Raw genomic sequence first — 16215 nt, forward strand, 5'->3', positions numbered from 1 at the left:
GTGTCTGACATTGTTGGCTGGCTCCATTATGTACCATCTTTTCATCCTTGATGAGCAGGGCATTTTTATGCATTTCCATCTACTGCCCTTCTTATTCATGGGAATATAGTAATTTTGACCTTGTCGTTGACCTTGCCTTTGTCGTGAGACTCATGAATGTGCTACATTTCCTAGCAGAGCATCTTTGAGCCATGATCGAGCATGGTTACTTTGGCTCCTGATTATTGACTTTGTTCTTGTTCCCATTCTGTCGCCACCGTCCAGCCTCCAAACGTAGTGGGTTCTCCTGGGCAGAGAGACAGAGTGGGCTGTTCATCAACATTTGATCCCAAACGTAACTGGAGTATATCCCTAAATGACTTTTAAAACCTGCTTGACGTTCAGGGCCATAAAACATACTTATTTGTGATGCAGTTCAAAAAGAAGAAAGCTGACGGAAAATGAACCGATTACGGCAGCTATTTTTCAAGTGCTAAAACTTGAGATCATCCTATAAATTTTGGATTGAGGAAGAAGCTGGGAAATAAGTTACAAACCCAAGTCTCATATCTAGAATTGCCTTTTGAAATATTGTGCTGGAGGCCTCGTGGTGGCGCAGCGGAAATGAATCCGACTCGTATCCATGAGGATGCGGGTTTGATCCTTGTCCTCGCTCAGTGGGTCGGGGTTCCAGTAGTGCCATGAGCTGTGGTGTCTCCGATCTCAGATGTGTCTCAGATCCTGCATTGCTGTGGCTGTGGTGTACGCCAGCAGCTGTAGCTCTGATTTGACTCTTAGCCTGGGACGCTCCATATGCCTCAGGAGCCGCTCTAAAATGCAGAAGAGAAAAGAAAAAAAAAGGGGGAAGAAAACACTGTGCTAAGAACACATGAGAAATATAACTGTTTTCTCTTTTGCCCACGCATGCCGCTACCTTAGGTAGATGCCTCTTCTGAAATGCATGGGAGTCTTTCTGAAATGGTTACAGCACAGCAGAGAGAACGATGCACCTCAGACTCTGGGTTGTACAATTTGTACACAAGGGGGTGCCAACTAAATTTCTTTTTGGCAAAGCCGACCGATGCTAAGGGATACCTCCCTGCTCACTCCACGTCTGGATCACACTGAGCTTTGGCTTGCTTGGGCCAACACCATGCTCTTTGGGGATAAATTGCAGGAAAATCCTAGACTAGATGACTTGGGAATAAGCATGGACAGCAGAGAAGGGAAACAAAGTCTCACATACCATTGATTTGGAGATCTTTTTTTTTTTTTTTTTTTTTACTTTTTTGGTCTGCATTTGCAGCAAGTGGAGGTTCCCAGGCTAGGGGCTGAATCAGAGCTACAGCTGCCAGCCTACACCACAGCTCACAGCAACGCAGGATCATTAACCAACTGAGCGAGGGCAGGAATCAAACCACAACCTCATGGATGCTCGTTGGGCTGAGTACCTCTGAGCCACAATGGGAATTCCCTGATTTCGAGATCTTGAGGAAGGATTTGATACTTAAAACATACATGCTCCCCTGGGGACCCATGGCCAGCCACTCCTGGAATTCCCTTGGGACCCAGCGGCTTCCTGCGTTGCTTGGTCTCACTCTTCAGTAACAAAAATATCATCACCCCGAATCTTACACCCTTTCGGCGTGTCTTGATAGCAGAACTTTGTGTCTTAATATCAGAACTGGCCCTGAACAGTAAGTTTCCACACTTGACAAGTCTCATCTAGTTATATATCAGCCTGGTACCCTGAGAAAATAATTTCCATGAAATGATTTCATAGCTCCATAGCTGGGACTGAGCGACGCCAATGGATGTCCAGCCAACAGAACTTCGTGTGTTTTGGCAAAATTAATTTCGGTGTTGGATGGGCCACCAGTGGTGCATAAAGATAAAATTCCTCAACATGCATAGACCGAGAGATGAGCATACAGAGTGAGGTACATCAGAGAGACAAATTCCGTATGATATCACTTAGGTGTGGAATCTAGTGAAAGGGATACAAAATAACCTACTTATCAAACAGAAACATACTCGCAGATTTCAAAAACAAACTTATGGTTACCAAAGGGGAAATGAACCAAGGGAGACATAAATTAAGAATTTGGGACTCACGTATACACAGTACTATATATATAAAACAAATTACTAACAAGGACCTACTGTATAGCACATGGAATTCTATTTACTAATCTGAAATAACGTGTATGAAAAAAAAAACAGGTATATGTTTATGGATATCTGATTCACTTTGCTGCACCCCTGAAATGAATACAACATTGTTCAGTCAACTAAACTCCAATAAAATTAAAAGAAAAAACACAGTTTCTGATTAGACCTGGGCTGAGTCGTGATGAGAGCTTCAAAGGGACAATCTATGAAAATCTTTTTGAAGGACTGTCAAGCATTTATCTTTGATTCCCAAGATAGACATTAGAGCAGTGTTTTCAGTTTAGGGCTACCTTCCCTCCTGGGGACTTTTGGCCATTTCAGGGGACATTTGGGGCTGCCAGAATTGAGAGGGGTCCTACCAGCATCCAGTGGATAGAGGTCAGGGATTCGGCCAAATATCCCCTCAACAAGGATTACCCCCTTGACAAAAGGTCAGCACTGACAGGCTTGGGAAAACACTGCACGCGGTCCTTCAGCAGGCACGGAAATAAAACTATAAATTTCCTCGAGTTTCCTTCCGCAAGATCAGTACTTCTTCCTTCATACATTTGACAAAGGGTGGAACCCATCCACTGGCCCTTCTAGAGTATCATGGCTTGTAATTATAGTTGCCCATTGTAGCCTAACCGAGACTGCAAGTTGAGTTATTTACGTGTTCCTCACATGTCATCTGATTCTCTCTCTCCTCACGTCTCACATCCTGTCCTTTATGCGTTTCGTTTAAGTGAGGTTTTTGTCATCTATCCATTCTCTGGACCAAGTTTTCTTCCAAGTCCTTTTCTTCTAAGAGAATCTCATTATGTATGTGTGTTGAGTCCTTGGCACTCTGAATTTGAACAGGAAGCGCGGCTCCCTCTGTTTCTAACTAATGTAAATAAGTCTCTGAATTCATTCTCCGTTTTCTCCTCCGATAAAAATGGGGCACCACCTCAGAGAAAAGCTGTGAGCATTACACGAGGCCATTTAAAAATTAATCAAGAGTCTAAGTGTCATGCCTGGTTCATACGGAATACCTAACACTAGAAAATGCGTAAGTTGATTTAGAGAAGGATTGCTCACACATCACACTAGGGATATTGGCGGCAAAGGGGCTTGTTTCTTGTAGGGGCTAAGGGGGTCCAGCTCTGTGTGTTGAAGAATGTTTAGCCGTGTTCCTGTTCTTTTCACCTAAGATGCCAGTGGCATCTTTCCACTCCATTGTGACCAAAAAAAAAAAAAAAAAAAAAGCCTCCAGATGTGGTCAGTGTCTCCTGGCAGGAAGACCATTCCCCTTTGAGGATCACTTAACTTGACAAATAGTTACTGGATGGCCGTATGTTCTTGACAATGTTTTTTATTAAGTTATACCCCTAACTCTTATATAAAAATTTAAGCCCTCTTATATAAACATATAATGTATGATAACCTTGTCTCCATCCTTGGAATGGGGAGAAGCAGTCAGTGTGCTTTTTTTTTTAACTTTGTGGTTGGCAGCAGATAAATACCTGATTTTTTCAAGACCGAAGAGCCTGTGTTTAACATGCCATTTAGTTGGGGATATTCTTCCCTTTTTTCCTTATCTCCATTCATTTTGAGGCAATTACCACAACCCACTTATCAGTTTAACTTAATCAAATGTGTACAATCCCATTTTGTTAGAACACAAATCCAAAATAACGAGAGAATGGAGAAAGCTTATCTTTTTCACTAACACCTATTACTTCTGCTATTGGAAAGCAGCCTCAAGCTGTGTCTGTCTTAATGCAAAATGCACAGGAATGCTTAAACAGGCTCAATATTTTAATTAGACTTCTCCTTGGGGGGTGGGGTGATAACGACCCCAGCTTTCCCCATTGCTTTGAAGGAAGATGCTAATTAAGGGCTCCTGTAGGTGACCAAGGGTCAGCTTTGGGAGTTCCTCCATTAAACTTCACAGAATTATAGGCATTATTGATTAGTGCACAGTATGAACCAGTCCAGAATATTCTCCCTCCAGTGGGCTTAGCCGACGGGGACATTTCTTTTTTCAACACGGAAATCGGAAATCGTCATTTTTGCCGAGTGTTCCGTTGCTCTGATCTGGAAGCCACTCCCCATACCTCAGATGCCATTGGAGTAAAAGGCAAGGTGGGGACGTAGATGTCACTGCATTTTATGGTACCGTCTTCAGAGGTGAAAAATGGCCAGCTGCCTGCATGGGGTCCAGACACTGGCTGGGAGGCTGGGACCCCTGCCACATCCAAGATGGACTGGTGGTTTAACTGCAGAAGGGCAAAGAGCTTCTTCCAGGCAATAGAGTCTGTTCACCGTTTCTCCATGAGATCCTGGGGTTAGGGCAACATGAAATGAATGAAGCTGAGCAGAGAGCTTCCGAGATGTCCGGTGACTCACCAGGGAAGGAGGCCTGTGCTCAGGGCACTGTGGGCAGGTGATAATCATTCATAGGGCCGCCTGAAAAGCCTCTCAACTGCTCAGGGATCTCAGCAATAGGGTCATAATTTAGAAACGCTACCTTTGCCTCGGGAATGTCCCTGGGATCCTCCAAGACATTCCTCCCAGATCCTCCAAGGACAAAAGAGACAGGATGTAGGAAAGTTTTCACAAATCCAGAGAAACAGAAAAGAATCACCTAGGAGAACGAGGGCTCCAGGGGGGTCTGCTCAGCTCAGGAATAAGAAGCTCAGTTGTAAGACGTGAATCCCAAGGTCATAGATGGGACAGCATCTGGAATTCAGGGAAACTCTGTTTACCCCTGAGACGGAACTTGGCAAACATCCAGAACGTTGTCTTGTGAGCCATCATGGGGTCACAGCCCGGATTCTTAAAAGGCAGTGGGCAGCAAGTGTCAGCCTGTTCATGGTTTTATATTCAATCCATGATTTTAAATCCAGTCCTCAGTGTACATATGCCCATCCCCTGTGTTACCTTCAGAAGATGGAAGCATTGATTTCCCATCTCCTTGCTATCTGTAACTTATTTTTTAATTTCTTTTTGTTTTTTAAAAATAAAGAATAGTTGATTGACAGTGCTGTGCTGATTTCTGTTTATGGAAGAGTGACTGTGTCACAATGTATATACATACTTTTTTAATATGATTATCCATCATGGTCAGTCCCAGTTGATTTGATACAGTTCCCTGTGCTGTACAGCAGGACCTCATCACTTATCCGTTTGAAATGTCATCGTTTGCACCTCCGAACCCCAAACTCCCCCATCCATCCCACTCCCTCCCCCTTGGCAACCATGAGTCTGTTCTCTATGTCTGCGGGTCTGTTCCTATTCTGTAGATGGGTTCACCTGTGCCATATTTTAGATTCCACATTTTAGTGATATTGTATAGTGTTTGTTTTTTTTTCTTTCTGACCTACTTCACTTAGAATGAGACTCTCTAGTTGCATCCATGTTGCTGCAAATGGCATGATTTCATTCCTTTTTTTCTGGCTGAGTACTATTCCATTGTATAGATGTACCACCACTTTTGTTAAAGTTTTATTGAAATATACTTGATTTACAAGGTTATGATCATTTCTGCTGCACAACAAAGTGATTCAATTGTATATATACACACATTCATTCTTCTTCAGATGTGTTTCCGTGTGGATGATCACAGAATATTGGGTAGAGTGCTCTGTGCCATCCAGCCAGGTCCCCTCTGGCCAATCATCCCGTATACCTCAGTGCCCACATTCTGATCCCCCTGTAGTACCATGGTGTGATTTATTTTTCAAAACATATATGGCCTTGAGCAAGCTTTTATTTTTAGTACCATTTAGACACAAGATAAAGCCTCCGTTTGCTGAAGAATATAAAAATAGAGAAATCCATAGCAGTGCAAATTTTTTTTGTTTTTTTGTCAGCTAAATTATTAGTATCATTCTCATCTCTCAAGTAGAGAATTTGGGAACAGCAAACAGGCCAGAAGCACTGAACCAGAAAATGCTTTCTGCATGAAAATAGCCTTTATTGTCTTGCCAGAGGCAAATAACAACAATTAATCTATGGGTATTTGTCACAGAGTGTCCGCAAAGGGTCTTTAGACCAGCCTCGTAATAACAGTGCAGAAAATGAGAAATGAAGAGGTGAAGATGATAATCAAGACAGGAGAACAGTGCCCACGCCGTGAGTTTGGAACAAAGAAGATCAGTACAGGTTGGTGCCCAAAAATGTCTCGTGAGTAGACCAGCCGTACTTTCCAACCATGCAGATGATTTTGTGACCCACGGCTCTGAGCTCCCGAATAGCAGCTGTAGCTTCAGAGGGGAAGGATGGTCCCTGTCTCCAGCTTCTCTCAGCAGGTCTGGGAGCTGGTGCAAAGCATCGGAACACAAGGCGGAGACTCAGATTTTTCGGGAGAAATAGAGTTAGGTCTGTTTTGATCTGTTTGTTGTTGTTGTTTTAGGGCAGCACCTGAGGCCTAGGGATGTTCCCAGGCAAGGGGTCGAATGGGAGCTGCAACTGCTGGCCTATGCCGCATCCATGGCAACCCAGGATTTGAGCCGAGACACATCTGTGACCTGTGTCTCAGCGTGTGGTCACGCTGAATCTTTAAATCACTGAGCGAGGCCAGTGATCAAACCCGCATCCTCATAGATACTAGTCAGGTTCTTAACCCAGCAAATCATGACGGGCACTCTTAGGGATGGAGATTTGATCTCCCTTTGGTCATCCTGACTCAGGCACAGAGACAGTTATTGCTTTTACTGGAGTAGCTTCTCAATATCAAAGTTGTTTTTCCCAAAAGGCAACTTTTGAAAAAAACTTATGTCCATGGGATTGTGAAGGAGAGATTTCTTGGGCAACGGAAACCAAGCAAGGTTTATGCTCAATGAAACGGACAGGACAGGGCAGTCAAGCTGAACTTGCCTGTCTTGTGGTGGTCCAGGCTGGGCCAGGGGTTTGCAGTCTTCCTCACGTCATGGGCCCTTTATGAACCCGGCTATTTCTTCATGACGCCTCCAGGCCACCAGAAAGATCTAACTCTTTGGGTCCTAACACTTTAAGAAGAGTCTGTATGCCAACATTTCAGTCAACATGAAGAAAATACATATGAACATAATGAAGGAAAGTCTATTTTTTATTTCATTCTTAAGGGACCATGACTACGTACAAGTGGGTTGTGGATGCCTTTCGTCATCCTTGAAATGAGGTTGCATTCACCCAACCTCGCTCCCTGCTGCACTTTGATTTTCATGGCAACAACCCAGCTCTCAGCTTTGCAAAGCTGTGACACTATTGAGTGACCCCATGCAAAGGAACGTGGCCCTCCTGAGAACAACCTCCAGCAAGCAGCTTGCCGACATCAGGAGAGGTCACATATTTCATTTTTTGTTCTTTGGGGTGTTTTGGCAGCACCCACAGCATGTGGAAGTTTCCAGGCCAGGAATCAACACTGCACCCCAGCAGGACGTCGAAATGCTGCACTTACAATGCTGCATCCTTAACTGGCTGCGCCACAAGAGAACTTGGAGTTTATTTTTTTGCTTTGTATTTTTCTCATTGTCGCTCTTGTGTGATCCATCACTGTTGGTAACTTTCTTTGCTTTACGGCATCCAAAAATATGAATAGCATGTTAGCCACATACTCTACCTGAGATAGTCTTAAATGTTAAGAGGACAGGATCCCTATATAATGCCATCTAGACAGTTCTAGAAGCCAGGAGCAGAAACAAAGCTGTGCATTGAGAAGATACCTTTTCAGACTGGTTAGCAGTGGCAAAGGAAGCAGGGATGTCAAAAGTACTGTTTCATATTCCTGGGAAAGTGCAACGTGTAATTTGCACGATGTCTCGTATTTCTATTTGCCTTATATGTTTTCAGTGTCTTAGGATGGCTCTGTGGGCCCCACAGAAACTGTGAATGCAACTACTCATGCATACTCTTGCATCTTGAAAGGTCTATAAACACGACATGAACAACGGGTGTGGCTGTGGTACTTGTCAGCATGCTCACATTTTGTTTAAACAGGTTATCCAGCCTAATAGCTTCGTGATGTTTATGCAAACATGTGCTATGCTGGATTGTGTCTAAACGCCTCAAAGGTGAACATAGCAATACATCATCATGGTTTCATTAAGTATGAATAAAAATCCATGTGTTAGAACATGTCATCTATGTTCTAGGTGAAGGATTTGGGCTGAGAGATGTAAGTTGCTAACAGTCAGACCATTGTCCCGGCAATGGGGCTGATACTCGGGTTCTAGTCCGTTCCTGAAAATTGACAAAGCTGCGTGGCTTTCCATGCTACCATATTGAAGTGGCATTTAGACCCTGCTTTGCAATGATTTGCTCTTAATCTTCTGTCCTGCACATGACCTGCCCTGGAATATGCTGACCTTGAATCATTGACGCCGAGATAGCCACTTCCCTCTATCCTTGTAGGTACTGTCCAGCTGCAAAAGATTCTAGAAACACAAGGGATGCCCAAATTATAAGTTTCTTCCTCTCAGAAGTGATACCTTAATTCCCTTTTGTTTATCCACTTGGGCGTTTGCGTAGCACTGTCCATGTCCAGTACATTTGGCAAAATCTTCTGTTGAATGAATGCTTCAAGCTATTACTATTCACACTGCAATGTCTCTTTTTTCTCCCCAGCACCGAGGTTTATTGATGGCTTGTCATTTCTTAATTCCTCATGTGTTTGTTGACTATCATACATTCTTCTCTTGGGTCTTCTTAGTCCTCTGATCATGGCTTGACACACACGGAGTAAGTAAGCGCTCATTCTTTAGAGAGACAAGACCGTTTTCTATTTCAGGAAACACTCCTTTCTGTCTGCTCTCAGAAGAAGTTTTTTTTAAATTGATGAGACTCCTAGAGGCATAGACCAGAAAGGAAATAGCAGGGATAATCTCCATTACGATAGGAATGCTGAGAAAGACACACAGCAAATCCAGTCTGGATAGTGGTGTCACGGCCTCGCAAAGAAAAATGCACTTCTGCGTCATATCATTGGATAGAGGCTTTCCTTCTACAGGCTCATCTCAAACCTGTGCCCTGTTTGAGCCGCTGCGAGCACACAGACCGGACAGACCCAATTCTGGGCTTCGAGGAGCTCTGTCTAGTTGGGAAACTGACAAGGAAAGAAGCAAAGGTACCATGGCCTGGGGAGGTCTCTGCCAAAGATTTGCCCAGGGCTCCTGCAAGGACACGCAGGGAGACTATGAAACGAGGTCATCTGAAGATTTCCAGGATCTGCCCGTGGGACTGAGGCCTGACAGCATGATTTAGCCAGTAGCGCAGAATTAGAGAACGGTCAGAACCGTCAGTGCACACAACGTTATGGCCATCTTCTCAGGAGATAGAATGGGTTGGTGTCATGAAAATTTCCAAATGCACAGAACAAAATTAGAGCGTGATCTAATAAAGCCCGCTCTTGAAGAACAAATCCTGATGCGTTATCACTCACAACCACCCCCCTTCCGTGTTCCATGGGCCTTGGGCTTGGTTACGCAACTCATCTTGGCCAGTGGGATACAGGAGAGGCTTGTCATGTGTTTGTGTGAGGACACGAGCCTGGTTCATTGTCTGCCATGGTCCCGGAAGAAAGAATTCCACTGATCTCGCCCCTCCAAAGATTACGTGAAGTACATGGAGCCCTGCCAAGGAAAGTGAAGCCTCTACAAGCTGACAACCAGAGGGCCCACAGACATAGGAGAGGATAAACAGTATTCTCTTCCATCACTCAGTGGCAGGGATCTTTGTTACAGAGCATAAGCTGACTCCTATACCCACAGGGGGACCATTTTGATTTAGGCAATATTAGCTTTTTGGACATAATATGTTTGTATTTTTTTAATTAATTTTTTTGAAGTAAATACAAGACATCATTACCTTTCATTCCAAAAATTTCTCTTAAAAAGTTCAGGGTACCGTGACCAAAATCACAGTACTATTTTCACGCCTAATGGGAATATACCCTGAATTCTATAGGACACAGGCTCTATGTAAATTTTCCCAGTGCCTCCAAATCGAGCGTTTATAGATGGTCTGTTCAAAGTAGGATCTACTGAAAATTGTTTCGTTCTATCTCCCCAACCTCACCGTTTTTTAAAAAAATAATATTGGGAGTTCCCATCGTGGCTTAGTGGAAACAAATCTGACTAGCATCCAAAAGGACGCAGGTTCAATCCCTGGCCTTGCTCGGTGGGTTCAGGATCTAGCGTTGCCGTGAGCTATGCTGTAGGCTGCAGATGTGGCTTGGATCCTGGATTGCTGTGGCTGTGGTGTAGGCCAGCAGTTACAGCTCCACTTTGACCCCTAGCCTGGGAACCTCCATATGCTGTGGGTGTGGCCCTTAAAAAAAAAAAAAGATACTGACTTGGTGGTGGAAAAAAAATTAGTTGCGTTTTGAATTTGTCTGATTGTTTCCTCAGGCTCTCTTTATTTGACCCCCCCCAGTCCCCGTCTCCGGTATTTCCCATCTCCTGCCAGGTCGTTCTAAAGGCTTTCTGGCATTCGTGTAAACAGTTGAGTCATGAAACCTTCCTAAGTGTTGTGTAAAGAATTAGATCAGGAGTTCCCTGGTGGCTCAGTGGTAATGAATGCAACTAGTATCCATGAGCACACAGGTTCGATCCCTGGCCCCACTCAGTGGCTTACGTATCCAGCATTGCTGTGAGCTGTTGGGGTCGGTTGCATAGGCTGCTCGGGCCCCACGTTGCTGTGGCTGTGGCATAGGCTGGCAGCTGCAGCTTCCATTTGACCCCTAGCCTGGGAACCTCCATACGCCATGGGTGTGATCCTAAAAAGACAAAAAGAAAAGAATTACATCACGTGACCCAAGGGGTTTGCTCGTCCAGAAGACTGATCACTAAGTCTGAACGGTTACCTCCCCCTTAGCAGCACTCCCCACCCCAGAACCAGCAGTTCTGTGGGGTATCATTTTGATAACCTATGAAAATCCAGTTTCCACTGGTCTTTTTTTTTAATTTGTTATTGTGATTGATTTACAATGCTCTGTCGGATTTTGCTGTGCATCAGTCACCCAGTCATAGATACGTATCTATGATATATATAAAAGATATATATGTATATATGATATTTATCAAAGATACGTATATATGTGTATGATACATATCAAAGATACATATGTATACCTTTTGTTTCTTTTTCTCACATTATCCTCCATCACGTTCCATCACAAGTGCCTAGAGCTCCCTGTGATCTTTTTTTAAATGAGCTTTTTACTTTTCACATCCTTTTAACGTTAGAGGAAAACGGCAAAGACGGAACAGCCCGTTCCCATCTACACCACATCCCATTTCCCTCGTGCGGAACGTCTTGCATCCGTGGTGCACGTTTGTCATCACTAATGAACCTCTGTCGGTACATTTCCGTAATGCAGGTCCATACATATTCAGATGTCCTTAGTTTTCCTCCTGACGTCGTTCTTCTGTTCCAGGAGCCCATCCGAATACCACATGGCCTCTCGTCACCTCCCGTCCTTCCCTGTCTTTGGGCTGCGACAGGTTTTCAGGCTTTGCTTCGTTTCGATGACTTTGGGCGCTCGGAGGAATGCCTGTTCTGCATTTTGCAGCGTGTGTGTCCATGTGACGTGATCTGATCTTTGTCTGATGACGAGATGGGAGTTAGGGGTTTGGCGGATCTGATCTTTTTCTGATGACGAGATGGGAGTTAGGGGTTTGGCGGATCTGATCTTTTTCTGATGACGAGATGGGAGTTGGGGGTTTGGCGGTGGGGGTTGGGGGTGGGGGAGGCAGACCATAGGGAGCAGGGCCGTTTCCATCCCGTCGTGTCCGGGTGTGGACATACATGACCGGTCCCTGTCAATGGTGATCTTGGTCACCTGCATGTGTGCGTGCGTGCCAGGTGACTACACTGTTAAGTCACTTTAAAAAACCTCCTATCTGTACTGTCTTCTTTGGAAGACATTCCCACGGAGTTGTTCTCCTGCACCTCGAGGGGGGAGAAAACATAAATTATGTGGGCTTCTTCGGCATGAAGGGGTGGTCTAGTCTCAGCTCTTCATTTGTCAACGCTTTCCTTTTTATCTCCATGGACTGCTGGGTATTTATTTCATAATTTGGATTAATAACGCAGTATGACTTTATTCAGTGTGCCCATGAAACTTTACCTCCTGGTTTCACCACCTCCTGATCCTCGCTTGATACCTATTTTTTATTACGACTTTATAGCTACTTGTTTTAACCCTATCTTTCCTCGTGCGTTCATTAGCTTGCACGTGTTTGCAAAGAAGAGCTTTGCTTCTCTGTCTTGGGGGACCCAGTGTCCTGAACGACAGCATCTCTGGAGAAGCAGGACAGAGGCTCTTTTTAAAAAAAAAAAAAAACAAAACAAAACAAAAAAAAACAAAAAGCAAAAACTGTATTGGAGTAGAGTTGATTTACGATGCTGTCTTCATTTCAAGTGTACAGCAAAATGATTTGGTGACACACAGACATATATCCGTTCTTTTTCAGATTCTTTTCCCGTATAGGTTATTACAGACTATTGAGTAGTGTTTCATGTGCTCTACTTCAGGTCCGTGTTGGTCATCACTTTTATAAATAGTAGTGTGTTTGTGTTAGTCCCAATCTCCTAATTTATCCCTTGTCCCCCGTGTTTTTCCTTTTGGTAACCGTAAGATTGTTTCCAAAATCTGTGAGTCTGTTTCTGTCTTGTCAATAAGCTCTTTCGTACCATTTTTTAATTAGATTCCACACCCAAGTGATGCCAGAACAGAATATGGTAGCCTTCGCCTCATACTGATTTTCAGTGTAAAGAGGTGGCATCATGGTCTAACAAATAGCATGTCTTAAGTCCAGTTTTTCAACATGTAATTTGTTGAGCAGTTATGATGTGGACTCCCTTCATGTTGTTTCAAATACCCCCTCACAAGAGCCATAGAGGGAGACTGTGCTTGGAAAATGGAATCCATTGCCCAGGATGACCAAGCTCAGAAGTCTATGCTACGCTGGAAACTCATGTCTGCTGGCTCTAGAACCTACCATCCTAACAGCCAGGCTCTCATGCCCCAAGCTCACCTCCTTGTTTACTGCCCTCCCCTTTTCTTTTTTACTCTTTGGTGGAGCCCATGGGGGGCAGCGTCCGGAGTCCATATGGTTCCCCTCCAGGGCTCTGTAATATTACACTTTTCCTTCCTAAGTCCTCCCCATTTTCTAAGCATTAGGCTCCACCTCCACCTGCCCCTGCTTAGATCTGAAAATATCTGTAGACCGTTGAATGTTTTATTACGTGACGTCAATATCCTCTTCCATCTCTCTCCCAGCTTTGGTCCATTTAAAGCGAAAGAATGTCGCCCCCCCCCCCATCTGTCCTCATGCATCCCGCCTTCCTCCAGAATTCTGTGTGCATCATCTTTTTCTCTCCAAAAGCCTCATTCTGTGTGTTCAGTGGGTATGGGATGAGGTGCACCATGCATGGGTGCCACAAGAGACAGATTGCTGTGGACTCTCTGCCTGCCCCCCCCCCACATGTGTGCAGTCACTCCTCTTGTTGTTTGTTGTGCAATAAAAGAAGAACCTATTAACATTGGCTTGAAAATAGCCATCAGCCGTCCTCACTAAGGAGCTGCCTTGGGTGCATAAAGGGAAGACATGGTCTCTCTTGGGAGAGCTCTCAGATGGGAGTATGCCAGCACAGTTCCTTTACCCAGGAGAACAGGGAACACTGAGAAGAAGGATGCAGCTCTGTGGGTTCTGGCGACATGGTTGGACCCGGCAGCATCCTGGTTTTCAAGAGCTATGAGAGGCCAGAGCTGCCTCGGGAATGTTTAGCAGACCACAGGCTTGACCTTCTCTTTCCAACTCTTTTGTCTAAGAGGTGGACACGTGTTCCTGAAATTGGATTTTCCTGGGGCTTTACCTATTTCCTGGTAGGTTGTGGGGTCTTCTGAGAGCACACACATTCATTAAAGCCTGCCAGAGAAAACAATGCTCTCCTGCAGCTAGAAGAAAATTAAATTCCCTCCCTCTTCGCAAAAAGCAGAACCCTAAGCAGAGAGGGGTTTCGTGTTGTGTTTGGGTCTCCCCGAGCAATGAGAGGGGAGATTCCATGGCAGTGCCGGGCAGTGAGGGGAGAGGCTTTAGTTTCAATTAAATTTGAATTTCTGAACCATGGCAAGTATAAAGGACTCATTTATCTACTCAGGTCTCTCTCTTTTTCATTTGCAAAAGCTGTATGTATTCATTGATTCATTCTTTTTTTTATTTTATTGGAGTATAGGGACTTAGAATATTGTGTTTGCTTCAGGTGTACAGCAAAGTGAATCTGTTATGCCTAGACATCTTTCTGTTCTTTTTCAGATTCTTTTCTCATATAGGCCACCACAGAGGATGGAGTTTAGTTCCCTGTGCTGTACAGGAGGTCCTGTTACACATCCATCCCATATATAGGACAGTGTGTGTGTCCATCCCAAACTCCCCACTTCTCCTTCTCCTCCGTGTTTCCCTACTCTTGCTTATTTTCACCCCGATGTCTAACCCTATTTCCTTATCTTCACAATGATACAGAAACCTCATCTGTGTGCATGTTAGGAGCGGGAGGGCTGTGCTAACTAGGGTCCTAAGAATCCAGTGCAGGCAGATGTTTCAGGTTCCTATACAGGTGGCTCTGAGTGTGGTCCAGCAGTACCTGCCTCCCTTACTCGAGCCTGGGGGGAGATGCCGAGACAGACCTTTTGAATCACAGCCTGGAGGTACACGAGATCTCCCGATCAGACTGAGTGGGCTGACTTAGCCTGGGCAGGTACGGAACTGCCCACGAGAGTTGTTCAGCCACCTTTCAAAAACTGCTGATGCCTGCAGGCTGAATACATCCTGGAGATCGGATGGAGAGCCCGAGGGGCCGTAGTTACCAGCAGTGTGTTATACACTTGAAATTTGCCAGGAGAATAGATCTGAATTGCTCTCGCTGCAAAAAAAGTTCCTTTGCGAGGTGACTCATGTTAGTTTGACGGTGACCTTTTCACGGTGGGTACATACAAGCAAATTATATCCTTCTGTGGACACCTCTCCCTTTCTGCTCCCTGAAGTCTGATCTGAGCACCTGTGTGAGAGTCACCTGGGGCTCTTTTTATGAGGAAATTCTCATGTCCTTAGAAATTTAAAATCCATAGCCCTGCTGTAGACCTCCTGCTTCAGAACAGAGCGGAGGGGGGGAATCCCTGGCATGGGAATTGCAAGTTGCAAACCCCCGGGACTCCCTTCCCTTGTCAGAATCCACCTCTCCAGCTTATTGGCCTTCTCTGTGTGCATGAGATGTGTTGAGTTCCTCCATTTCTGCCTGCTCTGCATTTGGGGATTCTGAACTCAGATGTGATCCCTTGACTCAGCCCTGCTGTGTGTCTGACCTTCATTCTTGCTTTCTGAGCCAGGTTTCTTTCCAGTTCAAATTTATGTATTTCTCTACATCTGGAAAAATGAGCTTTGTGTTTCCTTAGTAGGTGGGTGGTGGGGTGGTTGATCAATAATCGACCCAGGATGGTCAGCTTGTTGTAGCAGCACAGCAGGAAAGATCTGAATCCCCAACCAATATGATAAATCAGACAACATTTTGGTATTTGGGGTTGCTGTAAGAACAGGAGTGTGTAAAGCATTCTTCAAGAGGATAGATGGGGAGTTCCCCTTGTGGCTCAGGGGAAACGAATATGACTGGCACCTATGAGGGTGCAGCTTTGATCCCTGGCCTCGCTCAGTGGGTTAAGGATCCGGCGTTGCCATGAGTTGCAGTGTAGGTCGCATACGCAGCCTGGATCTGTTGTGTGGCCGGTGGCTACAGCTCCTATTTGACCCTAGCCTGGAAACCTCCATATGCCAAGAGTGCTGTCCTCAAAAGACAACAGACAAAGAACAAAAAGACCATAGATTGTTGCTGCTGGCTCACTGCCAGAGAAGCACGTGATTGAGAATGGGCTGACAGCTGTGGCGTTGCTACTTCCCCTTACATGTCATGCAGTATTTCTCAATAAAAATATAGTAAAATGTGGATTCCAATAAAAAAGGTAGCCTAAGTAAAATTTACTGTGTCTCCGAGGTCCTCACAGATGAGGAAATGGAATAGGTTTGACGTACAAATGAACTAACATACCCTTATTATGATTCCTGG

At 44.7% G+C, this 16215-nt stretch overlaps 1 long non-coding RNA gene across 2 annotated transcripts in view; it reads left to right on the forward strand.

The window, feature by feature from the left end:
- LOC146394347 (uncharacterized) overlaps positions 1-16215 on the forward strand; it is a 311186-nt gene that overhangs the window by 216398 nt on the left and 78573 nt on the right. Inside the window, exon 4 of one of the 2 annotated variants that reach the window (XR_014836117.1) lies at positions 6146-6250. The exons of the other annotated variant lie outside the window; for it this stretch is intronic. This is a non-coding gene — a long non-coding RNA (uncharacterized LOC146394347). Of the gene's footprint in view, positions 1-6145; positions 6251-16215 lie in introns of those variants that run through there. 2 annotated transcript variants of the gene reach the window in all.

Source organism: Sus scrofa, chromosome Y (genome assembly GCF_054392235.1).
Source record: "Sus scrofa isolate SSC_HxYL_T2T_F1_AM1 chromosome Y, Sscrofa_HxYL_maternal_Yorkshire_Landrace_v2.0, whole genome shotgun sequence".
Lineage (NCBI taxonomy): Eukaryota > Metazoa > Chordata > Mammalia > Artiodactyla > Suidae > Sus > Sus scrofa.